This window comes from Corvus brachyrhynchos, unplaced genomic scaffold (assembly GCF_000691975.1).
Source record: "Corvus brachyrhynchos isolate BGI_N302 unplaced genomic scaffold, ASM69197v1 scaffold97, whole genome shotgun sequence".
NCBI classification, from domain to species: Eukaryota; Metazoa; Chordata; class Aves; order Passeriformes; family Corvidae; genus Corvus; species Corvus brachyrhynchos.
This window is the reverse complement of record NW_008239758.1, coordinates 5,266,018-5,283,188: the sequence shown is the minus strand read 5'-3', so window position 1 is coordinate 5,283,188 and position 17,171 is coordinate 5,266,018. Positions and strand designations below refer to the sequence as shown.

Here is a 17,171-nt window from a genome sequence, read left to right as displayed (position 1 = left end):
CGTCTCCATTGTCTCATGGCTTTAATGCGTGCCTAGAAATCCAGTATTTAGGATTCAGGTTACCATTGTAAAGCAGAAAGGTCGTGCTCAGCGCCGCTTGGCGTGGATTCCTCCGGCAGCTCTTTTGCCTGCGTGCCCCATGTTGGGACGGTGTTGGCAGAAGGCCTGGAGCCAGGAGGCTGCGAGGAGCACGTCTTTGCTGCCTCTGGCATGGCGTGCACCTTGCAAGGGATGCTGCTGGCTTTGGGATTTAGGGAGGGCAGCGGGAGGTGTCCAGAAAGCCACACAAAGGAGAGGTTTGCATTTCCTGGGCAGCCAAAGCTGAGCATGCCTTGCTGACAAGCTTGGCATAAAATCTAGCAAGGCAGGATCAGTGCGTCTCTTCCTTTGGCTCTCACTTGGTGGGAGCTTCCCGAGTAGCTGCTGCTGGTGGCCAAGGCTAAGAGAGGCTTTTGGGACTGTTCCTCCTGATTTCATTTGTAGTCCCAGAAATGGCTGTTTTCCAGCTTTCTTCCCTTCTTCTACTATCCTGCTCTCAAGGGAAGGTGCCTTTTGGGTAGAAGAGCAGCTGGCAAGGCTGGACTAGAATAATTCACTGAGGTTTTAGAACAAACCTTGGGATTTGGGGTGTCTGTTGCAAACCCCCAGCAACTGTAATCAAGGACTGCTTAAAAGTCTCAGTTCTCACTTAAAATTAATAGAATTATGCTAACAAGAAATGTATTTAGGGACATCTTAATTGCAGTGAAAACTCTGGAAATAAGTCAAAGACTTTGTAGGGCTTGGGCATGATCAGTCTGAAAAAAAACCCCTCCAAATAGTTGGTTTTTGGAATGAGTCTTAGCAATTTTGGGGATTGAGACTCAAAGCTTAAGGCTGACAGTGCAGGATGCTGCATAACACCGAACAGGGAGTAAAAGAGAGTGTCATGGATCACACTGTGTTGGATAGTGGCTGGCTTGGACTTCACTTAAGCCCCTAAACATACTGAGGACCCTCAGGAGTGGTCCCAGATGTTGTTGTGTGGCCCTGGGCACAGAGAACCTTGGACACAAAGGTCTATGGTCTGGAAGGTAATAATTGGTGATGTTGGTCCCTGGCACCTTGTTCACAAGTGAGGGATGCACATCTCTGTACGTGTTAATGAAGGTGGTGGGAACAAGGCTGTACAGACACAGACTGGCTGTGCCTGTGGACATGTTTGGCTCTGTCTCATTCTGGGAACAGCTTGAAAAACAGTATTTGACTTCCACGCTGGCAGGACTCAGAAAAAAAATGCTTTTTAAAATTTATTTGGTCCTTGCTTTAACTGAGAGGTCACATGCTGTGTGCAGCGCTGCCGAAGACTCTGCTTAAGAGCCAGAGGAGGAGATGCTGTCTCTGTGGTGTCCTCATGGGACTGTGCAGGGTCTCCCCAGGCTGCTGCAGACATGTCCCAAGTCGCCACTTGGACCAGTGAGTCAAGGGAATGTGCTCCTTCAGTCCATTTGTGATACATTTCCTAGGTATTGCTTTGGTCCCAGTGGCCGCTTGGCTGAATGTGCTGTTGCCAGTGTGAGTTTTAATACATCTTATGCAGAGTTGAACTGGAGCTGTTCAGAATGAAAGGCAAACTGCATGTGTGAGTCTGGACTTGTACAAGCTTTGAAGGCAGTTGTGGTCCTGCACAGTCCCCAGGCTGAGCTTTCTGAAGGTGTGGCACTGAGGAGCAGAGTAGAAATAGAGGGCTTATGAGTGGGTGCAAGGCTGGGACCCATCTGACTCATTTTGCTTGCAATCAGGTGAATGGGTGATGTGTCAGAGCAAGATGAGAGCTTGGAGAGGAAACAAATGGTTCACATAGATAAGTGCTGGCTGGGGAACCCATCAGGGGCCCATCCCCGTGCAAAGGAAAAATCCTTCCTGCAGCTTGTTGCATTTCTGTAGGCTCTGTCTGACTTCTGCCTCCTTGCCTCCTTCTCATCCCCAAAGGACAGAGACAAAAGGAGTGCCTGCTCTTGCTGCAAGAGCTTGAGGATGTGGTAGGAAGTGGCTTGGTCTCTCTACCTAATTAACAACATGGCTGAGTGCTGGGAAATAAAGGCTCCGGTTTCTACACTCTCTTCATCCTTCTTCCCTTCCTTCCTAGCCCCTAAAAGAAACCGCCCTACTGATGCTATGGGATGTTTCCATAGATACCTCTGTGGGTGCATGGATGTGGAGGGGACTGTCTTGCTGGGTGCAGTGGGATGAGGGTGGTGATGGTGTGCTTTATTCCGGAATTGGATCGAGCACTCCAGGGAAGGCGTGGCTGGAGGAACAGGGATAGATCTCTTCTGCTTGGGCTATTTCCAGCTGCAGCTGTCTCGAAGCCCTGCAAAGTGCCCTTCTGCCTCCTTTGGGGAAAACCTGCCTGTGTTGACCCATTTGGGCATGGAGCGAGCAGAACTGGCCACAGGTGCCTGCTGCACAAGCAATGCTTTGCCTGCTCCATGCTCCAATGCCAGTACCAATCTACTGGGATTGTGGCACCAGTGATCAGTGGGGCCAGTACACTTGGCTGAGAGCTGCAAGGGCTCTGCCAAGGAGGGATTCTCAGCATCCTGGGGAGTTTTCCCACCTGCATCCTCTGATCAGACCCACTCAATGAGAGTCATGGTGGCAGGCAGAGGGACACGGGGGTGTTCGAACTGCATGCTGTACTCCTGAGGGACTCGCTTTATGGCTGTGCAGAATTAGTCTGTGTTTTCTAGGCCACCTTTGCAAATGGCTGAAAATTTGATTTCCATAGCCTAAAAACTGAGCTCTGTGTTTGGCTCCTTAAAAGACAGGCAAGGACTAGAAATCTCCTGTGACCTGAGAGCACAGCCAAGTTCTGAATGGCTCAGTGAGGGTGGAGATGGGCTTTGCAGTTCACTCTGACCACGGTCAAGTTTACTGCTGTTGTTGCCCCAGTTTGTGCACAAGTCAGGAGCTTCCCAGCTCCTCTTTGCTGCCTGAAGTTGCTAGGGCAGAAACGCGTCCTTTGCCAGGGCTGGTTTGGGAAAGACCAAAGTGGTGGCTGTCAGAACTTGCACCTCTTTAGTGCTGTGTTTTCATGGCTGTGCTTGGAAAGGGTGGGTGGGCACGAGGCCACCAAGCCCTGAGAGGAGGGATGTCTCCGGTGACGACCACTCATTTTGCCATGCAGCCCTGAGGAGCGGAAGGCTGTGTGTCAGCCCGATGGAAGCTCTCTGCAGGTCCTCCTGCCCGAGGAGCTGGCAGTGACACATTTCTGACACAAACTGAGAGGAGATGCCGGCGTGTGATCCCGGTCATGTCATCTGGGATCAGGTACCAAACCCAGCCGTGGCTGCAAGCAGTGAAGGAAGCAGCTGCCCTAAGCGAGGGTGAACATGATCCAGAGCTAATCCCGAGGCGTCTGCTCCCTGTGTGTGCCTGTGGCGAGGTGCTGTCCTCAAGGTCTCCCAGCCCCACACCGGAGCTGCTCCCGGGGCTCTGTGGCTCTGTGCAGAGTGGAGCTGTGGATGCCGGAGGGATGGCGGCTGAGGATGTGACGGGTTCGCACTGGGCTTGCGTTAGATGACGGGTGCCGGCTCCACAGAGTGCAGGCACAAATATCTCAGGGGGATTTGCTTTCCTGCAGAGCCTATTGCTGTCACAGGACGATGGAAGAATTCGGGTCCTAAAGGGATGAACACTGCCTGCACTTTGAAGGCAGGCATCCCAGGAACCATAGGGAAAAAAAGACACCTACTGATTTTTTTTTTTTTTTTTTATTTCTCCCTGTTTCTGTCTGCCTATCAGCCTGTCAGCCAGCTAGATGCTAATCCACAGCAGCAGCAGCACAAATAAAGCTAGACTAGAGGGATGCTAATTTATGCCTGGATTTCATGCTTTGTTTTACCTCCCCACTTTATTGGACAGAGTAGGCTTTGTGAGTGACGTAAAATGTTGCGTGTGCTCTCCCCATGGCAGGTTCCTGCACATGCAGCAGGAGAAGTTCATTTCTCTGTAGCCCCTGCAGTCTTGCACATGCCTTTCTCTGCCTCCCCTGGATCATTTGGGGGGGGGGGTCATTCCTGATAAACCCCCATCTGATGAGGACTCCCTCTAAGTTTTCTTGCACTCTATGTGAAACCCAGGGATGTGTTTCCAGTCTCATCATGTCTTCTCTCATGGTGCCAGCATTTATGCATCTAAACTGTAAATTTTTATGCTCTTGCTGGGTAACCAGACTACAGCCTTGGCAATTTGCATGAATAAATGTCATGTAAAATCATCCGCTCGTGGGTAGTGGCCAGCCGAAAAGTTATGTTGTGAGGCAATCTGTTCTGAGTGATCTGTTTAATAAGATGTTGAGATTTACACCTCTCAACATCCACGGGGAATAGCATGTGTGGATTTAAGGTCACAGCCCTGAGGTGACTTTACCTGTGTGGTACAAGTAGGTGAGGAGTTCTATCACTTGTTGCTTGGGAAACTCAGTGTGTTAAACTGCGCTGGTGGGCAAAAGCCTTTGAAATTCTAAGCCCTGTCTTAGAATAAAGGAAAATGTAAAGAATAGTCAAAGAGATGTTAATAACAGAGGGTCTTGCAGGGTTTCTTGCAAGAGTCTTGCATGGGATCCCCACTGAGACCCTAAGAGTATTGGAAAGGAAGGATCAGCCACCAGAGGCAGGGAGTGGATGTGTTGGGGGTTTGCTGAGGTTTTCAGTTCCCATTAGAGGCAAAGGGAAGGAGATGCCCAAATACTATTGAGTCTCTGTGCTTGCCAGGCTGGTACTGACTGTTCCCTGCAGCCAAAGCTCCATCAGCAAAGCGGCAAATCACTGGGGAAGGAGAAAACAGGCAAGACAGAGCTGAAGGGGGCTTTGAAATGGCTACATTGGCAGGGATCTATGAATTCCCTTGCTTTTTCACTCAGTTGTCTCACAGCTCCTGCTGGCCTCTGCAGAGTAAGTTGAGGGGAAGAGCCCAGAGGTGGGTCTTGTAGCAAGGTCTGCCCTCAGCTTCACCAGGTTAAATCCTAAGTGAGGATTTAATTGCGTTCACTAAAAGCTGCCCAAATTTACAGCATGGAAATGAGAGCAGAATCACGAGTGTCCTTGTTTCCTTTCACCATCAAATAGATTTTCTCAGCCTTGAGTTCTGCAAGCTGATCTCTGTAGGGTTTTATTTCATTCGCTGTCTTCATTGCCCTATTAAAACAACAGCTCTGTCCCCAAGTCCCTGTGTGTCGCTGTGTGTCGAGTGCTTATCCCTGTGTATTGGGGCACAGGAATGTGGCAATAAAACTGCTCACAACCACTTGTTTGGATAAAAAGCACAGATTTGCTTACTTGGCAGTAGTTTCCCTTTTTTAAGCAGAAATGTTTGCACAGGTGACTTTTGTTTTGTTGCGATGGTTGTGGGAAAGAGAATTTTCGTCTCATGTATGTTCTTGGGTTTCTGTGTGACATTTTGCCCGGCCTTGTTTATAGTAATGTCCGGGAATCTCCTAGCTTTCCTCTTATGGAAAGCACACAAAGGTCTAGGGGGTGGATCCGACTGCAGGAGCAGTGTCGGAGGAGCAGAGCTACCTCTGCCCACCAAGGCAGGGCTCATGTGGGTTTGCATCACAGCTTTTCTCTTCTCTGACTAAGCTAAAGGACAGGAATAGTTCTGTACTCCTAAGGTGCATCTGTTTGTGTAGGAGGATGTGGGATTGTGGCATTTGGCTTTGCAGCTTTCACTGGGCTCCTCCACCAGGCTTTCTTTGGGTTGATATCTGCTCAGATTGGGGGGAACCTCTGGGCAACATTGCATCCTGCATTGCACAGGTCCTCACGTGCAAACACCGTAGGTGTGCAGAGGTATCTGGCTTTGTGCGGGTCTCAGAGCCAGCCTCTTTGAGGTCTCTTTGTTTTGTCTCCCTCTGGGTATCTTGTGTGGATGCATTTGCATATATGGAAAACGTTGTCATCATCTTCTCCCCCTCCCCAGCTCCCGTTCCCGTTGCTCTGCTGGCTCTTGGGCATTTCCAGCTGAACGGAGCCTGCCAAGGCCAGCCAAGCGCGGTGGGGCTGGGGGCGACCACCCCCCATCTGCACCTTCGCTATTTCCTTCCCCAGGCGTGCCTGGGGGATGGTCAGAGCATTGGGGCATTTTTCCCTATTTTTTTTTTCTCCTGGTATTTAATAACTAGCAATAGGCAGACAGTGGGGTCCTGAAGGGAGGCCGGTCCATCCTCTGAGCCCCCAGCTCCAACTCCCTGCTGCTCTCCCCCTTTCTTCTTGTGCTGTAGCGTGTCTGGCAGCAGCACCAAAGAGAGCAGTCCAAACCGTGCGGTGAGGCTGCTCACTTGCTCTAAATCCACGAGGCCAGGTTTAAGCACTTTTTGTTCCTGCCTGAAAAAGCCTTGGAGTGGTTATACCAATAAATCTCTTGCTCCTCCATGAAGATGTCCTTCCCGGGACATTTTAAGTCCCTAATCCTCTCCAAGGCATCTCTGGCTCTATCTTCTCTTCTCTAACCTGTACCTGCCCCCCTGCTGCCAAAGACTTGAATGCCCTGAGGCTTCATCCATCCGGTCTGCCTGCTCTCTGTGCACCTCTGTGCAGCCCTGCTCCCACTCCACTGTCCCGACATCCTGCTGCCCGCTTCGAACTGGGGACAAGCTGGGCCACTGGAACGGCTGGGGGCGGAAGAAGGGGGTGGAGGAGAGACGGGGCAGCTGCGAGGCTTGTGTTAGTAAACACTTCCTTGGGTTCACATTTTAATTCCTTACCCCCCTTCCACATCTTCTCCCCCATCCTTTCCCTTTTCTATATGCTCACACAATGAGACCATTGTCAAGGGGTGATTTGAATGAGGGGTCTCCGGGCATGTTCCCAGCATTGTCAAACAGAGTGGGAAAAAAACCACAACTCCAGCCTAGCCAGGAGGACCAGACCAGACTGAGACAGATGCCTAAATTAGTGACAAAGCCTTTTGAATGTCCCCCCTAGACAAGGGTTGCCTTGTGCATGCGTGCGTGTGTGTGTGCATGCTCGTGGGTGTGTATTTGTGGCTGGGTGGCAGCTTGCATGTCTCCCCATGTTAATTAGTTTTGCATGCATGTCTGATAAGGTGCCAATGAATATATTTGTACTCCTTCCATTGGCGAAAGCTGTCTCGGCGGCGGGGGAGATGTGGGGTGGTGGGGGTGTGCTCAGTGCAGCCTGGCAGCCTGGGGTAATTGAGCTGTGCGGGGCTGGGAGAAGGGGTGAGGGTTGCATCGCCGGAGCTCGGCTTCCCAGCGATGAGATCTGCTGCTTTCGTTGCAAATCATGGAGAGTTTAAAAGAGAACTGAGGCTTTTTTTGGTTCACTGGGTCTTTCTCTTCATCTTGGCTGATTGTCTGGCTGAGGGTCTGTAGGCTCTTTCTTTTCCTCTGCCCTGTGTGTCTTTCTCTCGAGTCGCTTAAAAGGTGTTTATTTCCAATGGATTTGTATCCATCTTTGTATACACACATACACATGCAATCACTCACACAAAGCCCCAGTAACAAAACCTCCGCCTCCTTCTCCAGAAAGGGAGTCAAATCTGCTACCAGTTACAAAATATGGGAGGGAAGTGAAGCGTGTGGGTGCCAGGGGTGGAGCAGTGGAAACAGGCAAATGGAAATGCAGAAAGGAGTTGGAGAGACAGAGATAACGTGCTCTATAAAGGATTTATCAACATTTGCTCAGGATAGAGTTATTAATTACCAATGCAGAGAAAAGTCTTTCTACATCCCCAGCGTATGGACCAGCACATAATGTCATTCCTAGACTGCTGTTACCATTCATCCATCCATCCATCTGCATTCTGTAGGTTCGCACAAGAATTCATTGTATGTGTAGGGATGTAAACATCAGTTCACATCTAATTAATTTCCTGTCTAAATTAATTTTGCATCCTTTCCCTTAAATCAACAAGACTTAAGAGCCCACGTACATTTCTTGAGCAGAATGGGAAGAAACTCTTGAACGGGCCAAGATGTCTTTTCTCCCTGTGGTCCCGTCTGAGCAGCTGCCGGATGCTGAAAGAGCAGGGATTTACGTAGCACAAGGCTGCTCTGAAGCAGAGGTCATTTTGGGAAGTCTTACTGGAGCACAGCTTGCCTCCTGTGGAGTTTGGTAGCGCCCAGCTTTGTGTTGGCTCCAATTTGCTTTGCCTTCTCTTCCATACTTGGGTCCTGGTGCAGTGAAGGAATGAAGAGCAGGAGCTGATACATGATGGAGTGGGGCTGGACCTGCAGGGAGCCTGGGTGGGAGATGCTTGGTCCAAGCAGCAGAGCATGAGGAAAAGGGGAAGGTCATGAACAAGATAAAGTGGCCATTGGCATCAGCAGGGTTTGGGTTGGGTAGGGCTGACGCCTCTTCCCCCACTGACTTTGCAGCGGCACTGGGCTTTCCTCTGCTACTGGGGAGGAAGCTGGGAGGTGACATGGAGAGATGGTAGAGTAGCCAGGAAGCGACAAAGCCACCTGCCTGGAGGAGAGCTGACAAGTCCCTGGCAGGGCAGAGTGGGCGGCAGGAGGAGCAGCTCTCCTTTGTGCTCAGAGAAGTCCAGGAACACAGGCAGGGCCAGGCTACACCTCCCCATCGACCTGCATGGGACATCTATGAGGGCCAGCCCAAAGAGTGCCCCAAAATCCTCACTGCCATTCCAGCAGTAGGTACAGTGGGCAGCTCATCAGTAATGTGCAGGGAAAAAAGGGATTCCCAGGAAATGGAGGTCTTCCAGTTGGAGAACAAAGGCAATTTCATGTGACTTATCAGCGGTGCCTAATTGCGCACGGAGCCCCCCCGGGCGGGCGCCAGCCGATGGCCACGGCTGGAAACCCCAAGTCAGTGCCAGCAGAGAGTGGGCATCTTCAGAGAGGTGCAGCCCCAGCACTCTGTGCCCATTTCAGAGCTGTTTGGGCTCCTCCATTGCAAAGTAATTGTGTTAATCCCACATGGATGTAAGAAGGGAACCTGCTGTTGGAAAAAGTCGCTCTGCGGTTGCTCAGACCTTTCATTTACGCAGAGGGTGAATGTGTCATCCATGCCTGACCCAGATGCAAGGTGGCCTTTAATGACAAAGAAGAACCAGGCACCAGCATCCTGCAAAGGGCTTGTAGTTCCCTCCCTGTCTCGTGCCTCATCTCCGAGCAGTGGCCATGCTAGGGACCCCTTCCAGCTGATCTCCCACCCCTCTGCTGTTTACACATCCCTGTCTCTCCTTAGTTCTGCTCCCAAACTCTGGGCAGGGCTGTGGAAACCGCTTTGTCAGAGCTCCTCGCCAGGTTGATCTGCAGAAGGGTTTTTTTCCCTTTTCCCGTTGGGATGACTATTCCCACACAAGCAAAGCCTCTTAATGAATCCGTGGCAGCAAAGTAGGTAACGTGCTCGCCCTGCCAAGGCTGCTTGGCACAGCTGGAGTCACGTAATCAGGCTAGGCTGCCAGCCGGGGACAGAGTGGGAAGAGTTAAACTGAGGACAGTGCAGGGACAACTAATCCCCAACAGGAAGAGTAGCAGAGACCTCCCTGTCCTTCATCATCCTCCCCCTCCATTCATGCACTTTTCCTCCCTCTCCACCACATCCTATTCCTCTCCCACATCCTCCCTTTACTTATTTCTTCTTCCGTCTTTCTCACCCTCCTCTTCTCCGTTGCTTTCTCACTCCTCCCCCTTGGTTTCCCTCCTGCCCCCCCCCCATCACCAGCCCAGTCTCCTCTCACATGCTCTGTCATGTCTCCAGAGCTGGTTTTCGAGTGGGACTGAGGGACGGTGTATTTGGGCTGTGGTGGAGGTCACAGCTATATGGGGATTGTTTAAAAGAGATTTGCCCACATCCCAGCCCATGTGACCAGCCTCAGCTGCAGGTCTCTCTTTCTTAATCTGGAGATAAGCGTGATTATCCGAGGAAGGGCTGTTCGGAGCTTTGTAACTGTGACAGGGGAGCTTTCAAGTCGCACTTTGCTGGCAGAGCAGCGTTTAAAGCCGGGGAATCAGATTCCAAGCGTGGCTTTGCATCTCTTTTCTGCTGGGAGCATGGTGCAGGGCTGGCAGTGGGGATGGGAGCTTTATTAGGACTTTGCTTATGATGCGGAAAAGGCGTTAGGGGAGGAAAAAGGGGGGAAGAAGGAGGTGAAAAAAATCCCAATTCGCTGTTTCCCCATCAGTGGTGGCGTAGGAGAGATTGGCACTCATTCAAGGGGACAGGCCAGCCTGAACCCTTGTGCAGAGCAATAAGGTTCATCAAACCTGGGGTCTGGCTTATTTTTAGCCTGGGGTTGTGTCTCCTTGCTCTGCGCTACCCCGCCTCGCTCTGTTGAATCCTTCACACAAGAGGTCTCTGGGGCCCTGTTTGGAAATGAAATGCTGTTTTAGCAGCTCCCGTGGCACAGCTTCCCCGGGAGAGATGGCAGGGCCAGCTTTGCTGCCCGATAAACACATCGGCTCCAGTGCTCAAGGCAGCCAACTCCCTGTCCCTGTCCAGAGAAATATTTGCTGGAGATGAACCCTTGTGGAGCAACTCTGCAGCCAAGGTGGAAGTGCAGGGACATACAGCAATTGTGTAGTTCGGTATTGTATCAGTGTCTTGTATTGCTGGAGGTTGAAATATTTAACATCTCATACAAGTGACACGGTCCCAAAAGATTTCTGTGGCCGGGACAGGCATCAAAATAGGGTTTAGTGGAAATGTTCAGCTCTGGAGCAGGCGCTGCTTTGCTTCTATTTGTAGACTAGAAACTCAGAGCAGAGACTCATAACAGCGCTTCTTTTGATGGAGATGGGTCAAGGAGAAAGGAACCTGGATGCACGCCAAGGGCAGGAATCTGGGGCGAGGTTGAATCAGGACGAAGTGCCAGCGCTTTGGACCGTCACTTGGGCAGGACTCACTGTTCTTGCTGTATCCTCCTTGGAAATGGTTCAGCTTCCAGCACAGCAGCTGAGGCCAGCCTGATCCAAAGGACACCCTGAATCCCATCTGCTTCCCCCACACCACCCATTCCTCGTGGGTGGGAATTTGCGGTGAGAACACCAAACAGCCCCTTTGCCTGGCTTTGTTCGTGGAGGGGCAGTTTCTTGCCCGTGTCAGGATACCAAGGGATAGAGTATGTCCCCCTTCTTCCTCTCGCATGGAGGCACATCTCATTTTTGCATCATGCTGCCACAGGGGCCAGCCAGCCTGGAAGCAGCCCAGGACAAATTCCTGTGCCTGAAGATTGAAATGTGTCTCTGCAGGGCAGGTAGCGCAGTGTACCTCCAGTGGTTGCAGAAGGGAAGCGGTTGCAAATGCATCATTTTGAGAGCAAGCTCTGAAACATCTCCCACGTTGCCTGCCTGTCTCCAGAGCCCCACACAGCTGCTCTGTGGGTGGAAGCTCTGTTTTCCTTGTGCCCCCGTGAACTTTATTTTTTGCTGTTTTTCTTTGTATGCCGCTTAGATGAATCCTCTTCAGTGCCTACAGCTTATTCCACGGCTTTACTTAGGATCTGGCCAACACATGTAGCCTTACTCCAGGGCATGGCTCTCGAAGAAACTAAATGAATACAGCATCTTTTTAGTCTAGTGTCTGTAAGACCAAAAAAGCCCAAATCCCAACCTGCAGCCGTGCTGTGCAGATTACGCCCGTGCCCCATTGGAGAACAAGAACTCCCCTTGAAATCCCACAGCCTTGGATCTGGCAGCGGGAACGTGGGCAGGAGCATGTAGGTGTTGGCATGTGCAGGCAGGAACACGTGTATGCCAGGGCAAGCGTGCCCATCTCTGCAGGCACAGTCCCACGCCTGTCTCTGTACCAGCCCCTCGCATGCACTGGCCTCACATGAATCTGCCCCACACTTCCCTGAAATGAGGGTTTGGGGGCATAGGGCTGATGGTAAATTAACCAGTGGTAAATGGAGGGAAGCACAGTAGATGGGATTAATGGAGAAATCCTGTTGGGATGCAGCAAGGGAAGGTTTCCTGATGGAACAAAAAGGAGAAGGAGCTGGAAAAGGGAGCAGTCTGTTAGATACGGGTGTGAGATCAAGGGCTGTGACAGGGCCAAGAGAGATGAGCGGTGGGAGCCAGGAGCAGTTTGTGTTCCTGGGTGTGGAGCAATGCTGAGGAGAGTGAAGGAAAAACACTGGCTGCTCTGAACAAAAGCCACAGAACGGGAAGATGGGAATGGCATGGAGGGGACAAAGCAGGAGTCTCAGAGCAACAAGCACCAAGCATGGGGGTGAGTGGCTTTCCTTGCTGGGTGAAAGATGGGCTGGAGAAGGGGTCTTGCACCCAGTGAGGATGTGCAAGGTGGTTGTGGCCCATGACAGGGAGCCAGCAGACTGCCACAAGTTTGAGGCGCAGAGCGGCTTTGGGACAAAGAAGCTGTCACAGTGACAGGGTGGGTGGTTTCCCCAAAGGTGGCTGGTGTTTCCAGGGTAGTGAAAGGGAGCTCTAGACCTGGGTTGGGAAGAGTCGAGTCATTTTTCCAAACACAGCGTTAGGCCAGATGCTGGAGTTGGAGCACAAGCTGGGCAGTAACACAAGCCTGGACTGGAATGCCTGCACAGCATCCTTGAGCCACACTGGGCCTGCAGCTAACCCTGCAGCTCACCCTGCAGCACCAGGACTCTGCAGGGTCCAAGGGAAAGGGAAGAGCTCTGGCAGTTGCATTTGGATTCTCCTTTCACTCACCCAAGCATCCACCATCACTGCATGGGCAGCTGAGACCCAGGGGCAGTTTGGGCCCTTGCTATCGTTGCTGTTGATCAGAGCCTTTTCTTACAATGCCCTGGCATCTCCTTACATGGCTCTGGTTTTTGTGACTGATGAAAAGCAAAACTCTTGACCAAAAGCCCATAATGTTTGCTTGCACCCTCATTGCTATAGTAACAGAGGACACCTCTGAAATAACTCAGGAAACCTCTGAAGTAGGTCACCATGGACCCCATTTTTCTGTGTCTGCCAGTGCAGCACAACTCCAGAAACAGGATGCACCCACCACAGTCCAGCTGGGCATCGCCCTGGCACAGCCCAGACCCTCCCAGGGAAGGCCAGGCTGGAGAACTGCCCTCCAGTGACAGCACCCTAGGGTACAAAGGGCTGTCCTGCACCCAGTCACAGGAAACTTCTGTCCCTCATGCAGCCCCAGTGCCAGCTCATGGTGTTCCCCAAGTCAGGGCTCCCTTCCAGCCTCCTGTCTCCCCATCCCCCACCTCCTTGCTGCCTCCCTCCCCCCTTTCCCCCAGCGCCTCTCCTCCTGCTTTGCATAATTTTCCATTTTCAGTGTCCCCTTTTCTTTTTCTCCTCTCCATATGGTGCGTCCCCCTCTCTGCCTGGCGCAGGAGCCATCCTTAACAAGCTCGGCAAAGCCCTCTCTCAGGGGCTGCACATGAAAAATGCTCTGTAAAAACAGAGGCTGAGATGGAGCTCCCCCTTTTTTCCCCCCTTGATTTATATGGGGCTGGGATGTGGGAACGTTTCTGGGTCGCATTTTAGAGCCGCTGGGTGCTTGTGCCTGTTCTCTCCGGCCATTCAGTGCAGACCCCTAAGGCCAGCTCGTCCCCAGCCTTTGATCTGCAATGCAGAAAGAGCATCCAGGGCAAGTTTGTGCCTCTCATCCAGCCCCTGCCCTCATTTTGGCTGGCAGAGAGGGATGCCCTGTCCCACCACACCAGGGGGAGGCCATGCCCTTTCCTCTCAGTGTGCAGTGGCCTTTTCCAGCTGGCTACTTTGGCTCCCTCCTACATCCCTGGCACCATGAGGACGTTCAGACTCACGAGATCCAAGGCGCTGGGTCATGGTGAAGCAGCAGGTCGTGGGATTTGTGATACACAGCGACTCTGCACGTGTAACCCACCCCTGCCCCTCTCCAGCTCCACTGCAGATACTGGCCAGTGAGCACCTGGGGATGCCTGGAGGGTGCTGGGGCTGAGCAAAGGGTGCTGGGGCTGGCAACGCCTGCCCAGCATTTGATGGGTTAAGCCAGTCTCTAGCTAATTTCTCCCAGTGGCTCCCCTCCTCCTCCTCGTACTTCTGTATGCAGCAGGCAGGGCCTCAGCGCAGGTTCCTGCACTGAGCTGTTGCCAGGGGAGTAGTTAGGCGAGTCTGAGCTATGTGGGGAAAAGGCCCGGCCTGTCAAAGTGTCTGAGATGAACCATAGCCCGGTCCCCCTGCAGCTGGGCCCAAGCATGCATCAGCCCTTGTTTGGAGCCTGGGAATGGCAAAGCCCAGGGAGGTTCAAGGGCAAACTTGCTATTCATTAGTCAGGGGTCCTTGACGTTCCCACTCTCTGTCTCCCTTCTTCTTCTTCTTCTTCTCTTTTCTGTCCCTCTTTTGACAGATTCCTGGGTGCTTTTGGGGAAAACTCCCCTCCTCCTCCTCGCCCCAGCAAAAGCCCTCCACATAAACTTCCCCAGCAGACAAGGCAGGAGGACAATAACATCAGGGCCACGATGCAAACGAGAGCCAGCGGAGCAGCCGCATCCCCCGGGTGTCCTTTCTCCCCGGCCCTTCCCGCGCTGCTGTGGGAGGCTCAGCCGACGCATTCATTTCGCTCATCTTGCCCATCGCCGATGTTTTATTATCTTGATGCTTGCAGGAAATTGTAACTTGAGATAAGGAAAATGTCAGATGCCTTCTCCTCTCTCCTGTAGCCCAAAGCGCCGAGAAGTTGCTCCGTAGGAAATGTAAATGCTTGCCCAGGTGCAGAGGATGAGCACGAGATGGAGGGAGCCTCGAGAGGCCGCGCGAGCATCTCCGTCAGGAGATAAAACTCGCAGCGTAGGCGTAACACGGAGCCTCCCTCCCGCCCCGCTGCACAGAATATTTCATAGCTCTTAGAAGCCGAAGCTCCCTTGTAATTATCCAAAGCAAACAGCACGTGTTATTAGTTTAAAATGATTTTTTTTTCCCCCTCCCCGGGCCCCTGGAGCAGAATGGAGGTGTAATTGTGCTAAGGAGTTAGCAGGGGAGAGCACAGCTTTTGGTCACATTCAAGTTGGAGGGCTTGAGCCAGGGAGGCTGGTATGAAAGGCTGGTATTTGCATAAGCAGCGTGCATCCCTACAAAAAAGAAAGATATCAGGGGCTTGCAAAATTCAATCAAGGCTGGGAGGGAAGAAAAAAAAGGGGGGGGTGGAAGGGAGGGGAGAAAAATATTGACAGTGAAAAAGGTTTTTCTAAGTAACACCCTGTCGAGATTAAATTGTCCAGAAAGTTTCTCCATGTGAGCCGGTGAAGCGGAGGCTGGGCTGAGGGCAGGGGAGGAGCGGGGTCCCTCCTTCCTGGCCTCAATAGGGGACAGGAATCTGATTAGGCAGAGCGTTCTGCATCCATTTACCATTATTTGAGGGGTTTTTTTTTTTTTCTCTTCCCACCGCCCAGAATTGCTGTGGCAGGGGAGTTTATCAGCATATAAACCTCAGTGCTGGCTTTGTAAGGGCACGAGGAGGTCCAGGAGCAAGTGTTGGGGCAGAGGCTGAGCTATAATTTCAATTATTTATGCAGTTTTTAAAAAAAAGATGGACAGTAAATCCACACGGAGAGGGATGTTTTCCCTGTGCAGGGCGCTGGGGAGGGAAGGCAGTGTTGGCCTGGGATTGGGTCCTGGTGGAGCCCTATTTTTGCAGGCACCCTCAGTGCAAGGCTGAACTGTGCCCGTAGAGAAAGTGCATGCAGGAGATTTGAGTTTTCCTAAGGCTTATGTCAAATCAGTCGGGTTGGTCCAGCCCCTCCTGCCCTCAGTTACTGAGTGCCAGAAGTTTCAAGCCCACCAGGCAGGCAGCGTGTGATTTCCAGGCTGGGTTGATGTCTGGTACCAACGAGCATCCTCTCTATCCACACTACAGAGGAGTTTCTCTGAGGCCTGTCCCTACAGCCTGTCCCTACAGAGGATAGGGGCCGTCCCTGCCCAGGACAGGGGGCTTTACCTGCCAGGTAAAGACTTTTGCCTGGTGAGCACCAGGATTCAGCCACTTCCTCCTCTCCTGGGCTTGTGAAAGCACCCACCACCATTCAGATCTCATCTGTCCTGACCTCAACAGCCTTGCCAGCCTTGGGGGAATATTCAGGATGACTCCTAATCTCACGTAGGATAAAGAAGTGCTGAGCCTTGGCTTTTTGCAGCCTGGGTCTCCCTACACACATGCCAGCATGGGGTCTGTCCTCTTGGCACCCAGAGACAGAGACAGGCCACGGTCCTTCCCCAAACCCATGCACTTGGGGTAGGTTTGGTCTCTGCCTGTCTTAAGTTCTAGGCTTGCTTCAAAGTTGCGGAAGGGAAGGGATTTTCCTTGGATTTCCATCAAGTGCTTTATGAATATTGCAATAAAGGGGTTACAGAAGATCTATTTTTAAGAGAGAAAAAAAATACCCATGAAAATTGCAGCCTGGACCCCAGAGTGTAGAGTATTTGCACAGTTCAAAGAGTTACGGTGGTTCATCCAGTCACAGCCTGGGAACGTCGCGGTGCGACCTACAGCAGATCACATGCCGGCTACTCCCAGGGCGGCTCATTAGAGAGCCACACAGAAGATTTATCTCTTAAAATGGGCTTGCAAATATTTTATAAAATTTGCAGTATTTTATAAAATTACAATTTGGTGCAATAAAAAGAATAAATTAGCCAGCTGATGGTTCCTTTTGCAAGTGTACTCAAGGATTTGTTGTATTAGTCTTTACTCCTTCCAATGTAACAGATGATGGGCAAAGCAGAGGGAGGACAGGAGAAGGATGGGACTGGTTTGGAGGCTAGGGAATACACACTCAACATGGATAAAGTGTAAAGGAAATAGAGGGAAAAAATCAGAAAAAAGGGAGAACATGCTGCAAGGTGCAAGATGTGTGGGGCAAAGCACGGGAGGCATGGGGAAAGCCAAGAGAGGGACTTTTGCTGAGTGTCACAGCTTCGGCTCCAGCTCGGTGGCTTGGTATCACTTTCTCCAGCCAGGCAAGGGCGCCAAGGGCAGGGAAAGTTAACACGAAGATTAAAACATCAGAGGGCTGTGCCTTTAGTGGCTCTGACATGCAGAGTAATCCCATGCCCCAAAGCCTAGGGAGGAAGGACAAGCGGTGAGCCCTCCCCTGGCTGGCGGTGAGTGGGGCAGGCAGAGGTAAGGGATTGAGGAGGGCGCAGGGAAAGCTTGGCATCTTGGGGACCACAGTTTCCCTCGTAAGGAAGAGGGTAAGGTGGTCCAGAGCCATGAGAA

General features: G+C 51.8%; 1 long non-coding RNA gene across 1 annotated transcript in view; it reads left to right on the top strand.

Moving 5' to 3' along the window:
- Positions 1-17,171, top strand: part of LOC103621301 — a 35,850-nt gene that overhangs the window by 17,677 nt on the left and 1,002 nt on the right. The gene's annotated exons all lie outside the window — the stretch shown is intronic.